A 13,647-nucleotide genomic window follows, 5' to 3' on the forward strand; every position below is an offset into this window, starting at 1 on the left:
TTTTGGTGTCTTTAACAATAATGACTCATTCTCAGCTCTTAAAGGCAAACAAGGACTATATCATTAATCAATGCTGTTATGGAAGTCACTAAAACTACTCTAAGCAAACCTTTGAAAAGTTCCTAGTGGTTGGTACTGTTTTTTATTGCTGGTGGTCTCTTATTAGGTTTTTATTTTTTTGTGGTGAGTCTTGTCATTCCTATTCACTTCAACTTTCTGAAATCATATATATGTACATACATGCTTACATATATAATACATATATACACACATATATTATATAATATTATTTCTTGAGGATTTATCAAACCACCTTGGTGTCATCTTTCCTCCTTCTATGTTTGTGTTGACCTTTCCCTCTCCTTCTTGTTGGAGCTGCTCTGAGTTATTCTGTTTGCCACTTCATATCATGTGTATTTCACTATTCACCTCCTAAGCACCACTCATTCACTTATGATCCACTTATATTTTTCTGCTGTGGTGGTTATATTCCACCACATGCTCAGATTACTCAAGTTTAATATGACTTGGAGAATTTTTCCCCCATCAATTTAGCTTTCATGGTTTCAGCAAACACAATGCCAGCTGCCCAGAGCAGAGAGCAAATAAACATTTCTACACAGTTATAACACCTATGAGCAATTACCAATATGGCAAGATATACATCAAGGTTCAAGAAGTGCCATTTAAATGACAGTGGTAACCAAAAGCTTTCAAATTTGACTTAAAGGCCAGTCATTAGGAAGGTACTGGTATCATGTCTGGTACCAGAAACTTAGCCAGCTTCCAAGGGCTACTGTGGTCATGGACCTTAGAAGAGAGTTTACTTCCATAACTTTGCTAGATGAGCATAATTACTTACTACATTCTAAATCTTGTCTTCATGTCCATGGATAAAGAAGCTTCTCTTTACAGCAAATGGAGACTATCACAGAAAACCACTCCTGAGCACAATACAGAAATCAACAGATCTTGAGGGTCCAAACCTCAACACACCAATATCTACATCATGGCTTCTGCATCCATGGCTCAGGTCCCATGGCAGAAAAGGTTTAGAAAGATTGTAAAAACCAGAATACCAGGAAGTCTGCTGTGAAACAGTCTCCCCTAAAAGTCGTTGCACAAATAATATTGTAGTAGTGTCAATATCATTGGACATGCTAAAGTGGAAAGGAGAAATTTTGTGGGTTGTACCCCTAGACAAAGAATTACAGGAAATTATTGACTGCTAGAAGAATAATTAATGTCTTGAAAGAACAAGCCATCTTACTGATTTTCCAGTGCAGTGATCAGTCCTGAAACCATACACACCCAAATGAAAAAAAATAGACTCAACTCATAAATACTTGTATACACACAGACACAACATGTAACAAATATAGTAATAGAAAAAGAGGTAATCAACTTGAGAATGGGTTGCCTGAGAGGGGACATTTGAGGAATGTTAGCTGAGAGGGCCTGAAAGGAGGAAAGAGGGGGAGAAGTGATGTAGTTTTATTTCAATTAAAATCTTTTTAAAAAACAGAATAAAAAAGAATGCATAATGAATAAGAAAGTTATTTCTTATTCATGAGCAGTAGTATTTCATTGAATGGATATACTGCTAATTGTATATTTACTTATATTTTGACATAAATTTGTTACCTCTAGCTATACATAGAACTGTTTTGAACATTTGTGTACAAGGCTCTTTTTGAACATATGCTTTCATCTATCTTGGGAAAATACCTAAGAGCTCGGTAGTTGGAGCAGATGGTAGCACTATGTTTAACTTCTTAAGAAACTGCCAATTTTTCAAAACATTTTTTAACCTCTTTCCATTCCAACCAATATTATATGAGGGTTGTTTTCCATGTCCCCAAACACTTAGTTGTGACCAATACATTCAACTTTTGACTTCTTATATGTGCTTCTTACCATTAGTGAATTTTTTTTTTCTGGCCACCTGTCTGTTTAATGCCCTATCCATTAAATGACGTAACTAGATATCCAGCTTTAACCCACAGTAGCTGATAAAATACAAGGACATTATTTCAATTTTCTTGTATCAGTTGAGGCTTGCTTTGTGCCAACTATAGGGTCAATTTTGCAAACAGTTCCATGAAGCACTAAGAAGAAGGTTTAGCTTTTTGTGGTTGGGTAAAAAGTTCTGCAGATATTTGTTAGATTTATTTGATTCACGACATCTGTTAGTTTCATTATTTCTCTGTTTAATTTCTGTCCAGATGACCTGTCCATTGGTAAGAATGGGATGTTAAAGTCTCTCACTATTGATATATGGGGTTCAATGTGTGATTTAAGCTTTACTTGACATCCATTATAGGGGAGAAAACTAATCCCTGACACTTTTCTTTTGTTAAATAAATTTTTATTTTTTATATTAATTACAGTTTATTTACTTTGTATCCCAGCTGTAGCCCCCTTTCTAATTCCCTCCCAATCCCATCCTTCCTCATCTCTTCCCTGTCCCTCTCTAAATCCACTGATAGGGGAGGTCCTCCTCCCCTTCCAGCTGTCCCTAGCTTATCAGGCCTCACCAGGACTGCCTGCAATGTCCTCCTCTGTGGCCTAGCTAGACTGCTCCTCCCAAAAAGGGTGGGGAGGTCAAAGAGCTCGCCACTGAGTTCATGTCAAAAGCAGTCCCTGTTTCCCTTATTAGAACACCCACTTGGAAACTGAGCTGCCATGGGCTACATCTGAGCAGGGGATCTAGGTATATCCATGCATGATCCTTGGTTGGAGAATCAGTCTCAGAGAAGCCCCTGTGCCCAGATATTTTTGGGCCTTGTGGAACTCATGTCCTCTCCAGGTCTTACTAACTCCCTCTTCTTTTATATGATTCCCTGAACTCTGCCCAAGGTTTGGTTATGAGTCTCAGCATCTGCTTTGATACACTGTGAGGTAGTCTTTCAGAGGCCCTGTATGGTAGGCTCCTGTATTGCTTCTTGTTTTCTCCTACTTCCAATGTCCATCCCATTTGTCTAAGTAAGGATTGATCATTTTACCCGGGGTCTTCCGTCTTGTTTAGCTTCTTTAGGTGTACAAATTTTAGTATGTTTATCCTGTGTTACATGTCAAATATCTACTTATAAGTGAGTATATACCATGTGTGTCTTTCTGCTTCTGGGATACCTCACTTAGGATGATCTTTTCTAGGTCCCACCTTTTGCCTGTAAATTTCATGATTTCCTTGTTTTTATTTGCTGATTTCCACTGTGTAAAAGTACTACAATTTTGTGTCTATTCCTCCATTGAGGGACATCTGGGTTGTTTCCAGTTTCTGGCTATTATGAATAAAGCTGCTACGAACATAGTGAGCAAATGTTTTTGTTGGGTACTTGAGCATCTTTGGATATATACCTAGGAATGGTATAGCTGGATCTTGAGGAAGCACTATTCCTAACTGTCTGAGAAAGCACCAGACTGATTTTCAAAGTGGTTGTACCAGTTTACATTCCCACCAGCAGTGGAGGAGGGTTCCCCTTTCTCCACAACCTCTCCAGCATGTGTTGTCACTTGAGTTTTTGATCTTAGCCGTTCTGATGGGTGTAAGGTGAAATCTCAGCGCCGTTTTGATTTGTATCTCCTTGATGGCTAAGGATGTTGAGCATTTCTTTAAGTGTTTCTCTGCCATTCTACATTCCTCTACAGAGAATTCTCTGTTTAGTTCCGTACCCCACTTTTTATTTTGTTTTACTTGATTGTTGCTTTTTAACTTTTTTAGTTCTTTATATATTCTGGATATCAGCCCTCTGTCAGATATAAGGTTAGTAAAGATCCTTTCCCAGTCTGTAGGCTGCCCTGACACTATTGATGTAACTCTGCTATGCTTATAGACAGGAACCTAGCATAACTCCTCTGAAAGGCTTCACACAGTAGCTGTTGGAAGCAGATGCAGAGACCCACAGACACACACCAGGCAGCTGGGGGAGTCACATGGAAGACTGAGGGACCCAGAGAGGTCAAGGACTCTACAAGAAGACCTACAGAGTGAACTAACCTGGGCCCATGGGGACTCAGAGAGACTGAATCGCAAACCATGCATTGACCTTTGCATATACGCAGCAGATACTCAGCTTGGTCTCCATTGTGGAGCCACCGAAATCTGGAGTGTGGCCCACTCTCTGACTCTGATATATCCCTTTGTATCCTGTCCCTTTAACTGGGCTGCCATGTCTGGCTTCAGTTGGACAGGATATGCCTAGTTCTGCAGAGACTTAATGTTCCAGAGCTGGTTGGTACCCCTGGGGGACCTTCCCCTTCTCTGAGTAGGACAGGGAAAAATGGGGGAGAGGTGTGCGAGGGGAAGGACATGTAGGAGAAGGGGGGGCTGCAATCATGATGTAAAAGTGAATAAGTAAGTTAAAAAATAACTGGATAATTTTATTCATAAATTCTCAGAAAATATACCTAAATACGTCTGTACCTATGTTTATGAACCTCTTGCTTAAGAGGGCATCGGATCACTTAAAACTGGATTTACAAACAGTAGTGAGATGCCATCTGTGTGTAGAGAATCAAACTCCTGAACTCTGGAAGAGCAGCCAGTGTTTTTAACATCTGTATCATCTGTTTCATCTCTCTAGTCCCTTGAGACAAAAGCAGTTGTAGGGGGGAAATGTGTTTGGACCCCCAATTTGAGTATATAGTCATTATTGAAGGAAAGGTGTCTTGGCAAGAGTGATAGAGCTGTGGTAGCAGGAGCTTGAGGCAGCAGTCACGCTGGTCCATGTTCAGAAAGCAGAGGGCGATGAATGTTGGTGCTCAGGTTGCTTTCTCCCTTTTATTCTCTCTGGCATCCCTGTTCATAAGATGGTGCTGCTGACATTTATACTGCATTTTTCTTTCTCAGTTAAACCTCTGTGGAAGTGCTCCCAAAGACACTTTTAGGATGTATTTCCTTGTTGAATAGTCAGGTCAACAGTGAGGATTGTCCATACACTATGTATGTATAGTATGTAGAATTTTCAGTGACTTTAGTACATCAATATGGTTAGTTTTGACCTTGGTGAATTTGGTAGCTTTGGGGTTTGTTCTACCACATACTCTGCAATGATTGTGTCTTCTATCATGAAGCCATTATTACTTCTTCCTTTCAGCACTGTTCTATTAATTAATCCTATTCATTTTCCTAAGTGCACTGCCTAGATGCTCCAGTGACATGGTAAAAGAAGTAAGAAGTTTAGACCTGGATGTCTTTTATGTGTTCTCAGAACCAGGACAGTCTTTCATGTTTAGTGTAAGGCTAGATGGTTTTCTTAAAGTGTGTGGACTCTTGTGCTTTAATTTCAATAGTGTTTTCCTCATTCCTCTTTGTGTCTTAGCTGTCACTGCATGTTACTCTCATTGTTCTAAGTGCTGGTTCTCCAATCAGCCAATGTCCTGTTTCTGATATATTCCTAGCTGAGAATTAGCTTCTATAGAGTAAGTGTTATGGGATAAAATACTTAGTAGATTCTGGGTTAGATTCTTTTGTGTCTCCTTTAGTTGACTTTTCCACAATGTCAGGTTATACTTTCTCCAATCTGCAGATGGCTTTTTGGACTGACATGGCAAACAGAATGATAATATTACAAATGCTTAATTTCATTATATAGCAATATTGAAGATACATATACATATACAGTGATAAATATTTAGGATTATTAGGTTCTCTTACTTGATATACTCATAAATGAGTTTATAAACAGGGAAAAGTATATTTCTCATTGCACATGGGAAAACTGAGTCAAGGGCTTTCTTGAGACACTAGATCACCATGCATGTTAGAACCTTCTATAACAATATGAGCAAGTGGGTGCTGAGTGTGAGTCTGAGAATTCCTACATTGAGGAGCATGCATATACATCAATAATTGGGGGTGCTTATCAGCTTTGCAGGTTTGTGGGGTTTTGTTGCACTATTTCTTATTAGCTTCAATTGGGAAAACTTTTTTTTCTATAGATACTGTTATTCTTGCACTGTTAGAAAATAGATAAAGGGAGGATGGGATTGGGAGGGAATAAGGGAGGGGGATACAGAGTTAATAAAATGTAACTAATAATAATAAACAATAAAAGAGAAAAGAAAAAAGATACAAAAAAAGAAAATAGATAAAGTTGTAGCTGTCTAGCGTTTTCAGGAAATTACATCCAAATCCTGGACTCCTCTATCAGTTCTCTTGAGAAATTCTTTGCAGGTGTTTTAATTTGAATAATTGGCTGATGAAATGAGTTTCCTGTTTAAACTATAAAGCCTTCAACAAAGTGGTTGTTCTTCTAAAGTAGGGTTTAAAACAAAATCATATAGCTGCCACTCAGCACACAGATATGTGCACTCCAATACCCAGTCAAAGTAATGTGTGCCTTTGGCAAGTTGATGATAGATATTTGCATAACGAATTTGAGCCAGTAACTGCAGAGACCACCCCAAAGGCTCTTTGGTCTGCAGCTTCCCCATCCATGTCCATCTTTATTCAAGTCCTCTCCTTCTCTTGGTTGTTTCATCTTTGCAGTAACTGAAAATTCACTTAGCAAACAAAGCTAAAATTGCTTTCTTTGTACTCTCTCTGCTTTATTAAATTAACATCTAAACTCTATTGGTATTTCTGAAGAATTTCCAGGATATCTTTGCTATGATTGGCATTGACAATTAAAATTATTTCCTACAACTTGCAGTGGTTTATATCTACCCAAATAATTCTTATAGAAATCTTTAGGAAAACAAATCTACCATGTAGTTCTAAGACATTATTAAATGACTTTAAACTGACTGTTTCAATTAAGCATCAAATCCTTCTGTTTTTATAAGCAATCTTTCCAAAGTTATAACAATGCTTTCTTGCTTTTTTTCTTCCTATCCCCATTTCCACTCCTTGAGCATCACTGTGACCACTTCAACCATAAACTACTCTGTCTACACTGATTGGAACTGGAATTGTTGATATTCTCCTACAGCATCTGCATACTCCCACCACCCTTTAAGAGTAATTAGAATGACTTGTTTGTGAAGCTCTTATTACTTATCTCCTTCTCCTCAATTGTTTCTTAAGACTGATATTTTTTACAATGAATAAATCTGTTTAGGCATCCTAAATTTAGGTTATTTAATTTGGGGAGAGCTAATCTCTCCTAGATTTAAATTCTTCTAGCATAAAAAAAATGGAACAAGTTGTGACATTTAAAAATTTTCTATTCAATGTGCAGCAAACTTGCATTGCTTAGTACTCTAGAAAAAGCTATAATCTCAGGCCCTATCCTAAATGTTATATATCAGAGCACAGTAACTAATATTCAATAGTTAGACATGTATTGTAAAGGTAAAAGTTGTAGTTCAAAACATCAATATTCTAAATATTGAAATGAAATGTTTTCACTCATTAAAATAGTGATGTCAGGCAACCTTTTAGAGTTTAAATAAGTTCATCTATCATGTACTACTGTCACTTTGGACATCATTAATTTATGAAAATAAATTTATACTCATCACTGCATTTATGAGCCTCAGAGTTGAATTCTTTATTATTGTACCTACATTTTTTATAGAACTTTTTTTGTTGGACAAAAATAAATGCTATGAAGAATTAAAGAGATACATAGAAGTCAGAAAAAACACTTTTATGTCACATACATTAGATGATTACTGTAACAAGTTGAATCAATTATGACTCTAGTCACTCAGTCTGGATAATAAGAACTAGACCATATATTTCTGAACTAAGTAAGACAATAAAGTTTACATTATCCCAAAGGTGACAGGGACTTTAAAATAATAACTTTGGTAGTCATTGCAACCAAGGATAATGCTGAGCATACAAATAAAAATTGAGAAACAGGTATTTATTCAGTGAAATGATAGTGTGGATTTAGAAAGGAGACTGAGCAAGAAACAAATATTCAACTATTCTGATAATCAATAAGGACTATTGATATACATAAAATTGGATCAAGGGATGACGTTAATTATGCTTTGGGATTATCTCCACTAAGAATGCATGTAAGTAATCATGAACTACTCTGGTTCTCAACCTGTGGGCCTCCATCCCTTTTGGAGTCAAAGGACACTTTTACAGGGGTTGCATATCAGATATCCTGCATATGAGATATTTACATTACAATTCATAGAAGTTGAAAAATTATAGTTATGAAGTAGCAATACAATAATTTTATGGCTGGGGTCATCACAACGTGTGGGAATACATTAAAGTTTTGCAGCATTAGGAAGGTTGATAACTGCCAGTCTACAGCTTTGGCTGTCTCTCTACTGAGTTCTTTTCCTGTAAAGACACCAACTTTCATGATTAGTGATCTTATTGTGCAATAACACACCATCAAATACTAGAATTTTTCTAACTGTCCTGAGCAACTTCTAACATTTGCCTTACTATCTGTGATCTTGTATGTCACTGAGCTGTTTGTATGTCTGATTGTTTGACTGATTGTTGTTTGCAGTATTTCCCCAATATCTTCCTAACATCAGGGGATTATCATTATTAACTATTAGGCTTGCCTTGATTATGTACTTTTGTATTTTCTTATTGCACAGGATTTAGAAGTGTATCAGTTAGGAAGTGATTTTCCTAGTTAAGTGGTTTAATTTAAAGACTGTTAAAAATTCCAGGATGATTTACCAAACTAGCAGAAGGGAACAATATCAAGAGGATAAGGAAGAATTTGAGATTTTATCATATCTAATATAGACATCAGGCTGTACAAGAGACCATGTAAGATGGAGAGGCCTGAGGATCAAACCCGTCTTAAGTACTCTTACAAGCTAAACTATCTTGTCAATTCAACATCAAGACTTTTGAGGATTGGCTTGGGAAGATCTATTTTCCTCTTCAGTACGAAGAATCTTCTGAAATATGCAAATGTTACCAATATCAGCCTTTATGTTACACTGGCCAAGTTTCAGAGGAGAAATGGAGGCAAAATATAAAAAGAAATAAACTAAGGAGTATAGAAGGGAAAGAAACACTTTGTGATTTTTATGAATTAAGAAAATTTCTCAAACAAGATTTCAAATCATGTGTGCAGTCAAATATGTAACTTGACTTCCTTATGACATATGTTAGATTTCCTTCTGACAATGCCTTTGTTAAACACTTTTTGTTTAACATATAAAATCCTCAAAACAATGCATTGTTAAGATACTTGATCTTGAAAAGCATGTGCCCACTTTTGCGCATATATAGTTGCCATTTTCATAAGCTTGTGTATGTCTCTTATCTGTGAATCTTTATGGAAATACTGTCTTCACTTTAATTGTATATATGTGCATATGTGTGTACATATTTCTATTAGTGTGCCTGCATGTGGGGAACTTAAGGTGTGTTCTTTTATGAAAAAGAGTTAGGGGGAGAGGAAAAAGAAAGGAAGGAAGGAAGAAGGGAAAAGAAGGGAAAGTAAGGGAGAAAGAGAGACAGAGAGAGAGAGAGAGGAGAGAGAGAGAGAGAGAGAGAGAGAGAGAGAATGTGGAAACCAGAAGTTGACATCAGTTATCTTTGTCCAAATTTCTATGTTATTTTTCTGTGTAAGGTCATTGGCTGTCCTGGAGCTGACCAATTTGGCTAGACTGACTAATCTATAAGCTCCCAGGACCTACCTCTGTCCATATGTCTAGTCTTGAGATTACAGACATGGAGCACATGACCCATTTCCTTTATGTAGGTTCTAGAAATAAAACTCAGGTCCTCACACTTGTGTGGAGTTCCTTTCTAACTGAGTCATCTTCCCAGTCTCTGATTAATAAGCTCCAATTTTACTTCCAAAACCAGCTAATGTAGTAAATGACCACTATATATGTTAATAGAGAGGTAGAGAGTTTTCGGAAAAAAATCATCAATTAAAATATGACAAGATGGCAACTAGCACACACAGTTTCTGAGTGGTGGGATACCTGATCTTCTGAGTTGGAGAATGGAAGGACCCCCAACCCAGGAAAACCACAGCGAGGCTTTCTGAACACCAGGGAACATCGCAGGAGGTGAAAACTTAGGCCTCCGGGCACCCAGAGACTTGCTTGGGGAAGGAGAGAAACGATCCTTTGTTCTTGCGGCACTCCCTTCCCCCAGACCTCCTTCCTCCTCCTCGGCACAGCGGCACAGCGGCACAGCGGCACAGCGGCACAGCGGCACAGCGGCACAGCGGCACAGCGGCACAGCGGCACAGCGGCACAGCGGCACAGCGGCACAGCGGCACAGGCACAGCGGACTCATCTTTCTCAGTGCAGACTTAACTGCCTGGGTATACAGCCGCTGAGACGGAGCCCCAAGCCCTATAGCGGCAGACAAAAGCCAGCAGTACCTGTCCCGGAGTCCCAGATTCACGCAGCGGCTGCACCATCCTCCCGGGGCGCGAATCTGCTAGACACCATACTAGCTCCGCAGGATCGCCATCACTGACGGTACGGCCCGCCCAATCCCACAGCAACAGAGAATACGCTATATACTCACCAAAACCAGGCAGAAACGTCATACAACCTGGACACACCAGGCGCTGGGCCTCCCAAGCTTGGAGAGCACAACGAAGAGATCCCAGGACTTCCCAGAAAGCATTGGGACTAGCAAGCCAGTCTCCAGTTACAGCGGGACGTGGCAGTGGAGCAGCACTGAACTGGCGGGGCACCACAGCCCTCCAGTTTAAGACTAACCAGGGCCAAACCAGAGAACAGAGAGCCTGGTTACCCCATCCCTGCTGAAGTGACCACCCTGAAATCTCCAGCTGCAGCAAGACCTCAGAACCTGGCAGTGACAGCAGCACAGAACTGGCGGAGCACATCAAAGAAGCAGGGCCAAACCAGAGAGCAGAGAGCCCCGGATACCACGATCTCTGCCAAGTGACCTGCCTGTAAGTGAGTGCACCCTTGAAAATCTGCAGTTCCCCAGATCCTGGGTCCTTCTAAATCAGAAGCCAGGCATCGAACCCCCCTCCCACCCACATACCCACTTTGGGAAACAGAGGGGCACTAGGGACATTGAAGTTCCTGCCCTGTGGGCCTGATTGAGGAGTTAAGGCAGTTAATGCCAGAAATTGCGCTGCGATCATCATTAGCGCCTGCGACATATACAGTGCAGAGCCCCTCCCACACACTCAAGGGTTCAACATTAGCCATCACTCTGTCCCTCGAGAAACTCATCCACGCACACTTACACGCACAGACACACACACACGCGCGCGCGCACACACGCTTGCATTTGCCCCGTTTGCGCCTGTGTACTTTCCTCCCACAGGTACAGCTAGTCCTCAGCACACGCTGAGAGTGCTCACCTTCCTGAAGAACTCTCCAGACACCAGAGAGAGACAGCACCAGTCTGATCTGCAGAATCTAAAAACAAATAGGGAAGGTTTCAGATAAGCCAATGGCCAGAGGTAGGCGAAAGAACACTTCCAACATAAATCAGGACATCATGACTTCACCAGCAAACCCCAAAATCGATGGATACACCAATTCAGCAGAAGCACAGGAAAATGATTTTAAAGCCATGCTTGCCCAATTATTTGAGGCTCATAAGGAGGAAATGAACAAGTGTTTCAAAGAGATGGCCAGTCAATTGGAGGCAAAGAAAGAAGAAATAGACAATATCCTTAAAGAAACACAGGCAAACATAACCAAACAAATAGATACACAAGTAGAGGAAAAATTAGTGGCATATAAGAAGGAAATGAAAAAAGAAATAGAGGCCATCGTAGAGAGACAGGAATCCAAATTCAAACACATGAAAGAAAGGTGCAAGGCATGAAAACAGAATTAGAATCAATAAAGAAAATACAAAATGAGAAAACCCTTGAGCTGGAGCACTTGGAGAAAAGATCAGGAACCACAAAAGTAAGCATCACCAACAGAATTCAAGAGATGGAAGAGAGAATCTCTGGAGCTGAAGACACACTTGCAGAAATGGATACTTCTCTCAAAGAAAAAGTAAAATCAGAAAAGTTCCAATCACAAAATATCCAAGAAATCAAGGATGCTATGAAAAGACAAAATCTAAGAATAATAGGAATTCACGAAAAAGAAGACTCCAGACTCCAAGGTCCAGAAAATATTTTCAAGAAAATCATAGAAGAAAATTTTCCCAAATTAAAGAAAGAGATGTCCATAAATATACAAGAGGCCTACAGAACTCCAAATAGACTAGACCAGAAAAGAAACACATCACGTCACATCATAGTCAAAACACTAAATCTACAGAACAAAGAAAAGATATTAAAAGCAGCAAGGGAAAAAGGCCAAGTAACATATGAAGGTAGACCTATCAGAATCACACCGGACTTCTCATCAGAAACTATGAAAGCCAGAAGGGCCTGGGCAGGTATCATGGAGACTCTAAGAGATCACAAATGTCAACCCAGACTACTATACCCTGCAAAGCTTTCAATCAACATAGATGGAGAAAACAAAATATTCCATGACAAAACTAAATTTACACAATATCTACACAGCAAACCATCCCTACAGAAGATACTAGAAGGAAAACTCCAATCCAATGAAAACAAATTCACCCAAGAAAACAGGGCATACAGATAATGTCCCAACAAAAATGAAAAGAAAACAAGCAATGAAACAGGGTTAGATCATCGACTCCATTACAAAAGGAACTAACATGCATTGGTCACTATTATCTATCAATATCAATGGACTCAACTCACCAATAAAAAGACACAGGCTAACAGAATGGTTAAGGAAACAGGATCCAACATTCTGTTGCATCCAAGAAACACACCTATGCAACAAAGACAAACACTACCTCAGAGTAAAGGGCTGGAAAACAGTTTTTCAAGCAAATGGTTCCAGAAAACAAGCTGGAGTAGCCATCCTAATATCTAATAAAATAGACTTTCAACCCAAGTTAATCAAAAAAGATAAGGAGGGCCACTATATTCTCATCAAAGGAAAAATCCACCAAGAGGACATCACAATCTTGAATATCTATGCCCCAAATACAAGAGCACCGACATTCGTAAATGAAACATTATTAAAGCTGAAATCATACATTGATCCTAATACCTTCATAGTGGGAGACTTCAACACTCCACTCTCACCAAGGGACAGATCAACTAGACAGACACCAAATAGGGAAATAAAAGCACTCACAGAATCCCTAAATCAAATGGACCTAATAGACGTCTACAGATCATTTCACCCAAACTCAAAAGAGTACACCTTCTTTTCAGCACCGCATGGAACCTTTTCCAAAATAGACCATATAGTGGGCCACAAAGCAAGCCTCAACAGATACAAAAGGATTGAAATAATCCCTTGTATACTATCTGACCACCATGGACTAAAGCTCGACCTCAACAACAACAGAAACAACAAAAAGCCAACACGCATATGGAAACTGAACAACTTACTACTCAATGACAGCTGGGTTAAGGAAGAAATAAAGAAAGAAATTAAAGACTTCCTAGAATTCAATGAAAAGGAAGGCACAACATACCCAAATTTATGGGACACATTGAAAGCAGTGCTCAGAGGAAAATTTATAGCACTAAGTGCCTGCAAGAAGAAATTCGTAACATCACATATAAAGAACTTAATGGCCCAACTGAAAACCCTAGAAAAAAAAAGAAGCAGATACACCCAAGAGGAGCAGACGGCTGGAAATAATCAAACTAAGGGCTGAAATCAATCAACTAGAAACAAATAAAACTATCCAAAGAATCAGTG

Source organism: Meriones unguiculatus, chromosome 3 (assembly GCF_030254825.1).
Source record: "Meriones unguiculatus strain TT.TT164.6M chromosome 3, Bangor_MerUng_6.1, whole genome shotgun sequence".
Lineage (NCBI taxonomy): Eukaryota > Metazoa > Chordata > Mammalia > Rodentia > Muridae > Meriones > Meriones unguiculatus.